The sequence below is a fragment of the Mastomys coucha genome, unplaced genomic scaffold (genome assembly GCF_008632895.1).
Source record: "Mastomys coucha isolate ucsf_1 unplaced genomic scaffold, UCSF_Mcou_1 pScaffold3, whole genome shotgun sequence".
Taxonomy (NCBI): domain Eukaryota; kingdom Metazoa; phylum Chordata; class Mammalia; order Rodentia; family Muridae; genus Mastomys; species Mastomys coucha.
In genome coordinates, this window is record NW_022196909.1 from 1,705,907 (window position 1) to 1,719,591 (window position 13,685).

At 35.8% G+C, this 13,685-nt stretch overlaps 1 protein-coding gene across 1 annotated transcript in view; it reads right to left on the reverse strand.

Moving 5' to 3' along the window:
• Window positions 1–13,685, reverse strand: part of LOC116075393 (cyclin-L2-like) — a 160,020-nt gene that overhangs the window by 4,380 nt on the left and 141,955 nt on the right.

A 13,685-nucleotide genomic window follows, 5' to 3' on the forward strand; every position in this document is an offset into this window, starting at 1 on the left:
AAAAAAAAAAAAAAAGAAAACCCAGGAACCCTGAGAAATAGATATAAAGTGCTGGTGAACAGTCAGTATTGTCTAGTATCACGACTCTATAGCTCCCCCCTGTTAAATCTAAATAACGTAGAGAATAATTGATTTGGGCTTACTCCTTGCCTAACTAACTATAGGTGGATGTACTAAAATCTTTTGGCTTATCTTGATAACATGGCTTTGCTTGGTAAGCCCTTTGAGGTTTTAAACAGAAGGCGGTGACAAAATCTTCAGTAATGATATAACTATGTCTTCCTGAACAAACTGAGTAATTAGATAAACAAATTAAATTCTTTTTAACTGGGTGGCACAGTGCATTCCTCCATGCCATAGTACACTAGCAAAGTACACACCTAGAAGAGCTATAGTTAAAGCTTCATTTGATGTTTTTGCTGCTAAACAAGATAAAATTAACTTCACTACTGGAACATTTCCTTTTCAATTTTAATAGAATATGGAGCCTGCAACAAGCAATGATGAAAACACTGCATCTTCCACCAAGGCTTCTCATTATTGATGTCAGAGTTTTAAGATATTTATTGGAAAATAAACTTAGGAAGTTATCTGTTAATAATCATTAAATTACTATATAAGACATATGCCTAACTTTCCCTTGATGAGCAGAGACCCAGAGTGAGATCCAGACATATTTGAAAGGCCTGTGTGGTGTTCTGTCTGCTCTTTATTAGTAGTAAAAAAGTGCATTGATTGAAAAGCCAACATTGTTTTGTTTAAATTATCAACAATAATTGCTTAATAATGGTTACAGGTGGAGAGGACATATTTAGTAATTAGGTGAAAAGTAATGAAGATATGAAATAATTGAGCAGAAAATGGGAAAAACTTGGATTATTAGTAAAATTATATTTTTATGACTGGTGATCAGGAAACATGTAGGAAGAATTCTATTTGAGATAAAGTTTAAATGTTGCCTTAGAGCTCGTTGGCAGAGCAGTGGGGAAAGAGTTTAACAATGGACAGCCTTCTGCAAAAATCTGAGTTACTTGCTGTATATATTTCATACAGGAAGAGAGAGAAGGCTTACACTAAGACCATGTGTACTCACCTAATCTAAAATATAGATGCATTTTCAAAGTTCTTACAGGGAAGGTCTTTAAGGTAGCCAAGTGATTCTATACAATTCTATTGACTGTAATTTTTCTGTTGCTGCAAATAACTAGAATGCAGAATTAAAGACAAAGAAGATTTATTATTTTGGTATTATTAATAAATGAAACTGTTGCAACTAGACATCCCTCCTTCCATCTTCTGAAGATGCTGAGGAAAAGTGGCATAGCTAACCTAGACTTCACTCTTTACTGAGAATCATGCAGACCAGTTAAAGGAAAAGGAAAACAAGTCCAGTTATTTTGTGTGTGTGTGTGTGTGTGTGTGTGTGTGTGTGTGTGAAATGAGAATTTATTGATAAATAGATCTGATTGGTTAATTATAAACTTCTAGAGTTTTGTTTTACTGGGTTACTGGAAGGTGGGACCGCAGACCAGAGAACCGGAGTCGGGTAGACCATGATCTGAGACTTTTTTAATATTTCATGGCGAACCAACATGTTGGGCAAGAATCCACTAGAAATTTAAGATTATTTGCCTGAGAGTTATTTTTATTTATTTATTTTTATTTGAGTAGCTGGGTAGCCTAGACTAGTCAGTGGACTCAAGGATTGGAATTGAAACAAAGAGACTGCTAGCAGGCTGGCTGGTTCCCTGCCGTGGGGAGTTGCAGGCTGGTGTGAGTCAGAAGGAGGACGGAGGTTGCACGCTTCTTAGGGAAGAGATGGATTGAACTGTGAGTTTATAAATTGGGATTATTTGCTTTTAGGTAGGATTTATATTCAAATTTTGTCTGAATCACATGGGGATTTTCGCACACAGTTCGGAACTAAGATAGGGAAAATTAGTCACTGACTCCAAGTAGAGAGAGCACTGATAATTTCTTGCTATGACCAGGTATCAAATATAAATGTCCGTCGCTCCAGGCAGAGAGCCAAACAGATGGTATAACAAGATGGCTGCTCTAGGCAGAAAGCCCAATAAGTAAGATAGTATGAAGATTGTTTTATACACCTCACAGGATACTGACTAAGATGGCGTTCCGTGGGAAACTTGGAGCTTTATCCTGCTTGGCAAAATAGATAGTGCTTAAGAATAGACACATACAGTATTTTAGTTTACTTCAGTTGTTTTCAATCAACAACTTTTAAGTTTTTGATTCAAAATGGGTGTGACTTTGAGTTTTGTGGTTTTATTATTCCACTGGAAGAAAGGGCAGGATAGAAGCTTTCCTGGTTGCCGACTGAAGGATATGCTACTTTGGGGAGAAAGGTTTTGTCTTTGCGTGTTTAGAAAAGGTGATTAGGGTCTTTACACTTTCCAGAGTTATATGGATCCGATTTGATGAAGGGAGACCCCCAGAGGACTGGATTCCAGAGAATCAAACAAAAAAATATATCTTGATGCTGCAGCATTTTCTCTGTCCAATCACATTAGGGCAGTGATAGGCCTGTGATTGGACAGGAATAGAGAGGTGGAGCTAGAGTTGGAGGAGTAGAAACGTCAGAGAGCTGGAGGAGAGAGGAGATCATCATGGAGTTAGAGGATGATGAAGAGTAAGATCCCCAGTGGTTATACCACCAAACAAAGGTTTTTACAAAATAGATTAATTGGGTTAAAATATTTTCTTTATTATTTGGTTCTGAAATTATTGTATTGGCATCCTGTAAATTGTGATTTTATCATTATAAATTTAATTAGATATTAAGGCCTTAAGAGTCTTGTTTTACTTACCGGAACCTAGGTGCTATCTGGCTGAATGATCGTGGGGGTGTGTGAGCAAGATGCTATAAATAGCTGGGAGAAAATCACAAGAGCCCACTGGGACATGGTGATGTCCAGACTGCACCAGCTCAAGAGCATGGTCCGGCAAGAAAGTTTGCATGGTGGAGTCATTTTTTAAATATTCCCACAACATCTTGATGATACTAAAATTTTGTTTTGAGATTTGTATATTACAGAACATACATCCTTGATGAGTATTGTATTAGTCAGGGTTTCTATTCTTGCACAAACATCATGACCAAGAAGCAAGTTGGGGAGGAAAGGGTTTATTCAGCTTACACTTCCATATTGCTGTTCATCACCAGAGGAAGTCAGGACTGGAACTCAAGCAGGTCAGGAGACAGGAGCTGATGTAGAGGCCATGAAGGGATGTTCCTTACTGGCTTGCTTCAGCTCCTTGAGTCCTTTCTCTAGCTCCTCCATTGTGGACCCTGTGCTCAGTCCAATGGATGGCTGTTAGCATCCACTTCTGCATCAGTCAGACACTTGCAGAGCCTCTCAGGAGACAGCTATATCAGGCTGCTATCAGTAAGCACTTGTTGACATCCACAATAGAGTCTGGGTTTGGTTGCTGTATATGGGATGGATCCCCAGATGGGACAGTCTCTGGGTGATCTTTCCTTCAGTTTCTCCTCCACAGTTTGTCTATATATCTTCTCCCATAGGTATTCTGATCCCTCTTCTAAGAAGGACTGAAGAATCCACACTGTGGTCTTCCTTCTTCTTGAGATTCATGTGAACTGTGGATTGTATCTTGGGTATTCTGCACTTCTGTACTAATATCCACTTATCAGTTGAGTGCATACCATGTGTGTTCTTTGTGATGATTACCAATGAATACCTCACTCAGTATGATATTTTCTGGTTCATTCCATTTACCTAAGAGCTTCATGAATTCATCATTTTTAATAGCTAATTAGTATTCCATTATATAAATGAACCACATTTTCTGTATCCATTCCTCTATTGAAAGATATCTGGGTTATATATACCTTTTGGCTATTATAAGTAAGGCTGTTATAAAAATAGTGGAGCATGTGTCCTTATTTCATGTTAGAGCATCTTCTGGGTATATGCCCAGGAATGGTATAGCTGAGTCCACAGGTAGTAAGTTCTATGTCCAATTTTCTGAAGAATCACCAAATTGAATTCTAGAGTGGTTGGTTCTTTGAGAAAAACAAAAAGATAGATAAGCCCTTAGCCAAACTAACCAGAGGACACAGAGATAGTATCCAAATAAACAAAATTAAAATTGAAAAGGAAGACATAATAACATAAACCAAGGAAATCCAAAAAATCATCAGATTCTACTACAAAAGACTATACTCAACAAAACTGGAAAATCTGAATAAAATGGACAATTTTCTAGACAGGTACCTGGTATCAAAGTTACATCAGGATCAGATAAATGATCTAAACAGTCCTATAACTCCTAAAGAAATTGAAACAGTAATTAATAGTTGGAGTCTACCAACCAAAAAAAGCTCAGTACCAGATTGGTTTAGTGCATTAGACCTTCAAAGAAGACCTAATACCAATACTCTTCCAATTATTCCACAAAATAGAAACAGAAGGAACACTACACAATTCGTTTTATGAAGCCTCAATTACTCTGATACCTAAAGCACACAAAGACCCAACAAAGAAAGAGAAGTTTAGACCAATTCTCCTATGAATATCTATGCAAAAATACTCAATAAAATTCCTGCAAACCGAATCCAAGAACGATCATCCAGCATGATCAAGTAGACTTCATCCCGGTGATGCAGGAATGGTTCAATATATGGAATTATATCAATGTAATGAAACACCTCAATGTAATTCACTATATAAGCAAACTCAAAGAAAAAAGCCACATGATCATCTCATTAGATGCTGAGAAAGCATTTGACAAAAATCCAACATCCCTTCATGATAAAAGTTTTGGAAAGATCAGGAATTCAAGGCCCATACTTAAAAATAGTAAAAGCAATATATAGCAAATCAGTAGCCAACCTAACACTAAATGGAAAGAAACTTGAAACAATTCCATTAAAATCTGGGACTAGGCAAGGCTGTCCACTGTCTCCCTAGCTGTTCAATATAGTATTTGAAGTCCTAAGCAGAGCAATTAGACAACAAAAGGAGATCTAAGGACTACAAATTGGAAAGGAAGAAGTCAAACTATCACTATGTGCAGATGATATGATAGTTTACTTAAGTGACTCCAAAATATTCCACCAGAGAACATCTAAACCTAATAATCAACTTCACCAAAGTGGCTGGATATAAAATTAGCTCAAATAAATTAGTGGCCTTCTTCTACTCAAAGGATAAACAGACTGAGAAAGAAATTAGGGAAGCCATACCTTTCACAATAGTTATAAATAATATAAAATATCTTGGTGTGACTCTAACTAAGAAAGTGAAAGGTCTGCATGACAAGAACTTCAATTCTCTGAAGAAAGAAGATCTCAGAAGACGGAAAGTTTTCCCATGCTCATGGATTGGTAGGACTAATATTAATGAAACTGGCCATATTGTCGAAAACAATCTACAGATTCAATACAATCCTCATCAAAATTCCAACTCAATTCTTTGCAGAGTTAGAAAGAGCAGTTTCCAAATTTATCTGGAATAACAAAAAACCCAGGATAGCGAAAACAATTCTCCACAATAAAAGAACCTCTGATGAAATCACCATCCCTGACCTTAAGCTGTACTACAGAGCAATAGTGATAAAAACTACTTTGTGTTGGTACAGTGACAGGCAGGTAGATCAATGAAATAGAATTGAAAACCCAGAAATGAACCCATACACCTATGGTCACTTGATCTTTGACAAAGGAGCTAAAACCATCCAATAGAAAAAAAGACAACATTTTCAACAAATGGTGCTGGCTCAACTGGCAGTTAGCATGTAGAAGAATGCAAATCAACTCATTCTTATCTCCTTGTACAGAGCTCAAGTCCAAGTGGATCAATGACCTCCACATAAAACCAGATACACTGAAACTAGTAGAAAAGAAAGTGGGTAAGAGCCTCAAACACCTGGGCACAGGGGATAATTTCCTGAACAGAACACCACAAATGGGACCTCATAAAATTGCAGAGCTTCTGTAAGGCAAAGGACACTGTCAACAGGACAAAATGGCAACCAACAGATTGAGAAAAGATCTTTACCAACCCTACTTTGGATAGAGGGCTGATATCCAGTATATACAAAGAACTCAAGAAGTTAGCCTCCAGAGAACCATATAACCCTATTAAAAAATGGGGTACAGAGCTAAGCAAAGAATTCTCAACTGAGGAATACTGAATGGCTGAAAAGCACCTAACAAAATGTTCAACATCAGGGAAATGCAAATCAAAACAACCCTGAGATTCCACTTCACATCAGTCAGAATTGCTAAGATCAAAATCTCAGGTGACAGCAGATGCTTTCTAGGATGTGGAGAAAGAAGAAAACTCCTCCATTGCTGATGGGATTGTAAGCTGATGCAAAGATTTTTTCTCATGTGCCATTTTTCATTATAAATAATCTGGAAATATAAAAATGAAGTATGAATATAACATATTTGTTCTATCATCTTATAATTTTACTGTTAAATCTTTATTCAATTATTAAACAAGAAATAATAAAGTCACTTTCCAAATTTCTTGATATTGGAAATTGCTATTCACAATTTAGAGTGTTTATTCACTCTACTTAGCTTGGACAATATTCCATGTATCCACCAAGATTCAGGCAACCTCTGTCATTTTCTGAATCATATTCAGACTCCTTCAGATGGAGTTCATTATCCTTCATATTGATTGTTTACAGATGAGGGCTATAGGAAGATCCTGAAACATTTTCTTTTGTTTTCAAAAAATGGATTTTATTTCATTCTTTAACACAACTTTTGCACTATATATCTATAATCTCTTTGTGTTGATGAAATAAATTCTTTCATTTCTGGAAGACAAAAATATTGTCCTTGGGTACATTTGCAGTTCTATAGGAGGAACAACAATATGAACCAACCAGACCCCCCAGAGCTCCCGGTACTAAACCACCAACCAAAGAGTACACATGAAGAGACTCATGGCTCAAGCTACATATTTAGCATAGGATAGCCTTGTCATCAATGGGAGGAGAGGCTCTTGGTCCTGTAAAGGCTCAATACCCTAGTGTAGGAGAATGCAAGGCTCAAGAAGCAGGAGTGGTTGGTTGGTAAACAGTGGGATGGGATATGGGGCTTTTGCAGGGGAAACCAGGAATGGGTATAACATTTGAAATGTAAATGAAGAAAATATATAATTAAAATAAGTGGATTGCATTGTGAGTTTATTTTACATGTATTGTAAATACACATAAAATAAATATGATTTACTGTAATTCAGAATTTTTCTTCTCCATTCACTCAATCACATTTGGCTCCAAAAGCATTGTGATTGAGTAGGATATGCTAAAAACTTCTTGATCTTGAGTTTTCTTTCTGACTGGGTGTCTCATTCTCTTCAAGTTTCTGTAGTATACCACAAAATAGGTGACATAGTCCACAGAAATGTACTTTTAACAGTTTTCGAATTCAGGAAGTCTGACAGAAGGGCACAGACCTTCTCATGCTCGACATTATAAATAGTGACTTCTCCCTACAGCTTCATATGGGACAAAGCAAGTTAAGTGTCCTGAATTTTACTCCTAATGCAGTTTGTTAGAATGATGGAATTTTTCATGGCACGGTTGCTTATAATGTTGAGAACTAAGATGTCAGACATTATGGGTCTTCAAATAATATAGCCTTGGACACTGCCTCTCATTTTGTTTTCTCATACCAAAAAAGATGGCATGGGCTCTCCAAGAAGAAAGTAACACAGAACAAGTTTTACCAAGTATGCAAGAACAGTTCATATTTCCCAGAAATAATAGCACAACAGGGATTTTCAGATGTTATTATATTATATTGTTTAATGTTTTATATTGTTTAATTATATTGTTATGAAGATTACATAAGGGTGTACATATGTATTTTATTCCATTTTCTCTGGCTTAGCTGAGTACTACATACTAAGCAACTTAAACAAATTGAAATTGATTTATCTCACAGTTTACTGACTAAATGCTCCATCATTTTAACAAATCCTGCTTGAAAAATAAGACTCAAGACACCCAGTTTGTTCCTGTCACCATTTGAGTTTGCACAGAGAAATCATCATCCCTAAACCAGAGTATGAGAACTTCTGTTGTCTTCATCTCCAACTTCCCAGAATTTCAAAATTGTGAGAAGTATATTTCTGTTGTTTTTATCAGATAATTTATGCTATTACTGCTATACAACTAAGACTGTGACACCCAGTAAGAATCTACTTACTTTATTATAACATAATCCAGTTCTTTCTACTATGAAGTGCCAAAGTGTTCTATAACTGTTTCAGCCCACTTGCTCACTCTCACTTTCCCTTCCCCTCTTTACCTTCCTCCATCCCTCCCTTCATCCCTTCTTCGTAACCCTCCTATCTAAATGTGTGTATTCTTATTAAGAGTCCTATAGCAATCCTTCAAGACCTATTTTGATCATATTACTAATTGAATTCCCTTTAAAAGTCCAACCTCCAAATATCATCACCATTATACACACATGTATAAATGTTCATATATATTCATATATGAATATTCATATATATGTATATATAAATTTAGAGATTAAATATCAACCTAAAGTTCAGAGAGGGTTTTAAACCACAGCATGTGTGCATTCATGTCCATACAAAACCAATGGAAGGAAATTTTATGTAGCGCTCTAAGAATATATAGCATAAAATATTAGAAAGTGATCTTTGATTGCCACACTAGAGAAAGGTGATTATTTCTAAAAGTTGTTTAGTAGCAATCCAATGGTTCCTGAAGGCTTCTAGTAAGCAAACCTTTTTGTGAACAAGAAATTATTTCACTTCACTTCTGACCCAATTAAACTGCCATTGATCTCTAACTAGCAATGTTAATGAAGTAATGAAAACAATGAACTATCAAGAAGATATTGAAACATGAAGAAATTATAAAATAGTGACTCTTCTAAAGTTATAATACAAAGGAAAAATTAAGTCTTGTTTAGAAAATTTCAATATCTCATATCTTTGTATTAAAGTCTCAGTAGTAATGATTATGATTTCGATATGATTTGGATAAAAGAATCTCTATAGTAAAAGTCTGTTTTCCTACGGCTCTGAACATTTAGTGGTGATTGGATCATTAATCAGGGCTCTGATTTAATGAATGAATGGAGAAATTCATTGATGGATTTATATTATGATGGTAATACAAGGGTATGAGTCTTAACTATAGCACCCTAGATACAGGAATGACCCCTTCCTTGATCGCTGTTGTTCCTCTGATATGCAATGCATGCTCAGCTGCAGCCCATGTGTCAGGTTCACTTCAAGTACAAAGGAGAGGAGACAACAGCTATAGGGAGAAACTACTGAAATGGCCCAGGAAGTCTTTCCTCTCCCTAACCACATCCTTTCAGATATATAGCATAGTCTCAAAAAGATAAATAACAGAACAACCAAGGGAATATACTCTTATCACAAGATGAGATGCTGCATGTAGTTGAATGAGAATTTTGAAAATGAAACTCAAGGACAAGGACATTATTTTCTGATAGGATACAGAAAATAAAATGAAAATTGGTTGATAGATATGAACCCAGAAAGATACCAAATTTTATTCTCCTAATGACATGTTTGTAATAAAAGTAAAAATTTTTAGCATAAAACATTCCCTAAAATTCAATTTCTGTCACCTTTCATCATGGGAAAAACAGACTATGAGAGATTATGTCTGTGATATTTCATTATTAGATAGAAAAGTCAAAAGAAAATGAAATCATTCACCAAATATCAGTGTTTTAATTTTCCTCTTTACCATTTTAGAAATAGAAACAATCATCACATTTCTAATATTACAGTCAGATTCAAGTTAACACCAAGTTATGATGAAATATGAGAGTTGGAAAGACTAAGTTCTATATGCCCATGGTCTACAGGTAAATATCATTTATAGAGAATCTTTGGTTTTGAAACTATATTACTTTTTTGAACCAGACATATAATAAAAGAGCAGAAATGAAAAGAAAAGAATTTTGCCCCTTTTTGGCATAAAAATAAGCTTAATTTTCTTCTATATTATGTTCTAGCATGTATAATGACAGGGATATTAGTGTTAAAGGATCTCCAGAATCCCTAAACATTTGTTTCGTAATCTTTTTTATGGCTGGGCACTAGTGGCACATGCCTTTAATCCAAGCACTTAAGAGGCAGAGGTAAGCAAATTTCTGAGTTCGAGGCCAGCCTGGTCTCAGAGTGAGTTTCAGGACAGCCAGGACTATACAGAGAAACCCTGTCTCAAAAAAACAAAACAAAAACAAAAACAAAACAAACAAACACAAAACCCAACAACAACAAAAAATAAAAAATTGAAAATAGATCTTTTTTGTTTCCCTTTGAAAAACTCTAATAGTTTCAAATTTAAAAATAGAGTACATCAGGAAAGAAAATACATTATGATCCATACATTCTGCAGTGTCATCCTGAGGCCAGGATGAAAAGCTGTGGAAAGTATTATGTTTCTTTGTTTATTTTTAATAAAATATATAGATAAAATTTACTGTAAGTAATATAAGCCCAATTTTGAAAAATACAAATGGTAACAAAATTATTAGAAAGGTACTATACATGCTTTTGTAGTACCCTTCTATCCCTTGGGTGATTTTTCTTAAAAATTCTTTGCTAGTATTAATAAATTCCTCAAGTCTGATTAGCAAGTGTTTGGATTTTTATTTCCACTTTTCTCCACTGTGTGTATTCACCTACTTCTGTGATTCTCCCTCTGTGTTAGACACCCTTTCTAACCTTCAAGCGATTACTTTTATGGCAACAAAAGCTTCTGAGAGCTTTTCAATGAAGAAGGAAAGTCGCGTGCTGTGTCCTCCCTGAGGGGTAACAGGTCTGCTTCGCATTTGCTGCAAATGTCTCACCTTCATTCAGAAACACCTTACTGCATGAAATGCAATTTATAATTAAATTAAAATTACCTGAATAATTTTGTTACCATTTGTATTTTTCAATATTGGGCTTATATTACTTACAGTAAATTTTATCTATATATTTTATTAAGAATAAACAAAGTAAACATAATACTTTCCACAGCTTCATTTGTACAATAGCCATTTAGTAAGTGTTTAACTAACATGCTGAATTTGAAGAGTGGTGAATATTTAAAATTATATATACAGAATTCTTTGTTTCTGAAAAACTGGAGTTAAAAAATTAATGAGTAATACTCTTTTAACTCTTCAGTCTAAATAAGGTCTGTCTTGGGTGTTCGAGACATATTTCTCCCTGAAATACTCAAACGGACATGCTTGACCTCTATCAAGGGATACAGGAAGACAAGCACCTGGATACTTGGTTAACTCACATATCATTCTTCAGTTATAGAAACAATAAGATTGAGGATGATAAAATGTATTCATCTCTTTGAAATCTCTTTTTATGAGTTAGATAATATATCCTGTGGAGAAGATTCATGAAACTGCGCAGTTTCACGCTCTGGGTTCTTCTCAGTCAGGAGGGAATAAAGGACCTGAAATAAAGGGTTTGAAATACAAAGAGAAAACACGAAGCCAAGTTGTGTCCCAATCAAGGCTCCACTTTACTGAGAATAAACCAGGATTTTTATAGTCACAGGGGAAACTGAAAACAAGTCTCTAGATTACAATACAAAGAAAGTTCAGGTGCCAAAGTCCCCAGGTTCAGAAGATCTTCAGGTGGCTGGCTGGTGTACTCAGGCGGTGGGCATGCTCAGGCGGCTTCTTCAAAGACAAACAGTCAACAGAGAGCATCTGTCTTAGCTCCCAGGTGTTAGCCCCCTAGCAGAGGCTGCCAGAAGTCTGATGGATGACTGAGGTGAAGAGGGAAGGTAACAGATTCAGAGACAATGATAGCAGATAGAAACAGAAATCTACAACATGCCAGAAATTTTCTGGTTTAAATAATATAAGAACAGCTGATAAAGAGGTTTTCTTAGGAACACATGACCAAGAATGACCCCATTAAGTCACTCACCATCTAAAAAGATGAAAAAATTCATGAAGGTCAATGATGGAACACAAAGACCTGAAGGTATTTTTTCCTTGAATCCTTATCTTCAGGATGTTTAAGACGTTTTACTACACCTCTATACATAAACATCAACACCTAAAAAAAGCACATGTATGTGTATTCTTAAGAACACACACACACACACACACACACACACACACACACACACACACACACAAACACACACATACCAGCATTCAGATTAAGATTTTTTGGTATAACATTTGGACTCTATTCTAGATGTGTTAGTATCTCTCACTAAAGTAACCATTAATTTCATTTGGCCACAGAATTCATACCTTTTTTCTTTGTTCCTTCTTTACACATGTCCATACTACAAAAATCCTTGGGCTGTGTACTTGAATGTGTGTCCTATGTTTGTGTTGTTGGAGTAAAGTTGATATGTAGTTTTTCAGATCTAGGTTTAGCTCAGTTTAACAATCATTTCGTTGAGAACTTTGTACAATATTTTTGGATCATATTCAACAATTTCCCCAACTTCCCCAGATAACACCCCATTTTACCTATCTACTCTATTTTGTGTCTGATTTCTTAAAACCCATCAAACCAAATTTATGTTGTTCATATAGTCTTGATTGTTATGGCCTTTCACTGAAACATGCTTACTTCCTAAGTACTACGTCCTTAAAGTAAACTGACTTTCTTTCTCTCAGAAGCTCTTTAGTAAGACATAAGACTTCATTCCTGTCTCCCCACTCCCAGATGGGATTCAGTCTTGATTGAGATTTCACAGGCCTTAGGCATGGTGTTATAAATCGCTGTGAACTCATGTGTCCAATTGCCCTTCTGAGTCTAGAAAACACTATTATTTTGTAGTTATCCACTACCTATGATTCTCACACACTATTTACATCCTCTTACATGATGATCCTGAGCCTTGGAAAAAATGGTGCAATATGGGCTGCACATTCTATAGGGCTAAATCACTGCATTCTAACTAGTTGTGTCTCTGTGTTAATCACAATCTACTGAAGAAAAAAATATACTTTTATGAAGAATTTCTTGTGAAATTCTTCATGAGAATTCTTGTGAAAAGCATTTTGTGAAAATACTTTTGTGAGGGATTCACTAATCTAAGGTACAATAATCTAAGGACAATAATAACATCATTGGAAATCAGTTTAACACTGGTCATTTAGCAAAGTAAACATGGCAGGTTTTTGGGTAGAACCTATGAATTAGTCTCAAGAATGGACTCCAGTATGGGTTACATCTTATAAAGCAGACCTTAATTCCAATCAAAAAGTACCTGGCTAGTTCCATAAAATTCATGCCACTACTGTACCGATAGACATGTACAGCCATAGAGATTTCCATCATAGATTTCTGAGTACATAGCTTGGTAAAATTGATTATTCTATTCTCTAACAATATGCACAGTATCTGCCCACACTGTGAAGACTAGACAATAAGGAGAAAGCTTTCAAATGAGAAACAGTTATATTTCTCTGCTTTGTGGCTGAAGTATGTCTTGTCTTCATTAACAGGCTCCTGAAGTCAAGTTCTTGGGGATGACCAAGAATATTGTGTTTGGAGGGTGTGTGGTACCTCACTGGCCAATAACTCAAAGATACAGAAATAATTCATGGCACTGGACTGTGGGAGCCCTGCTGTGCCCACTGAAACCGAAACCAGAGACTCAACTCGCTGGGGGTTTGG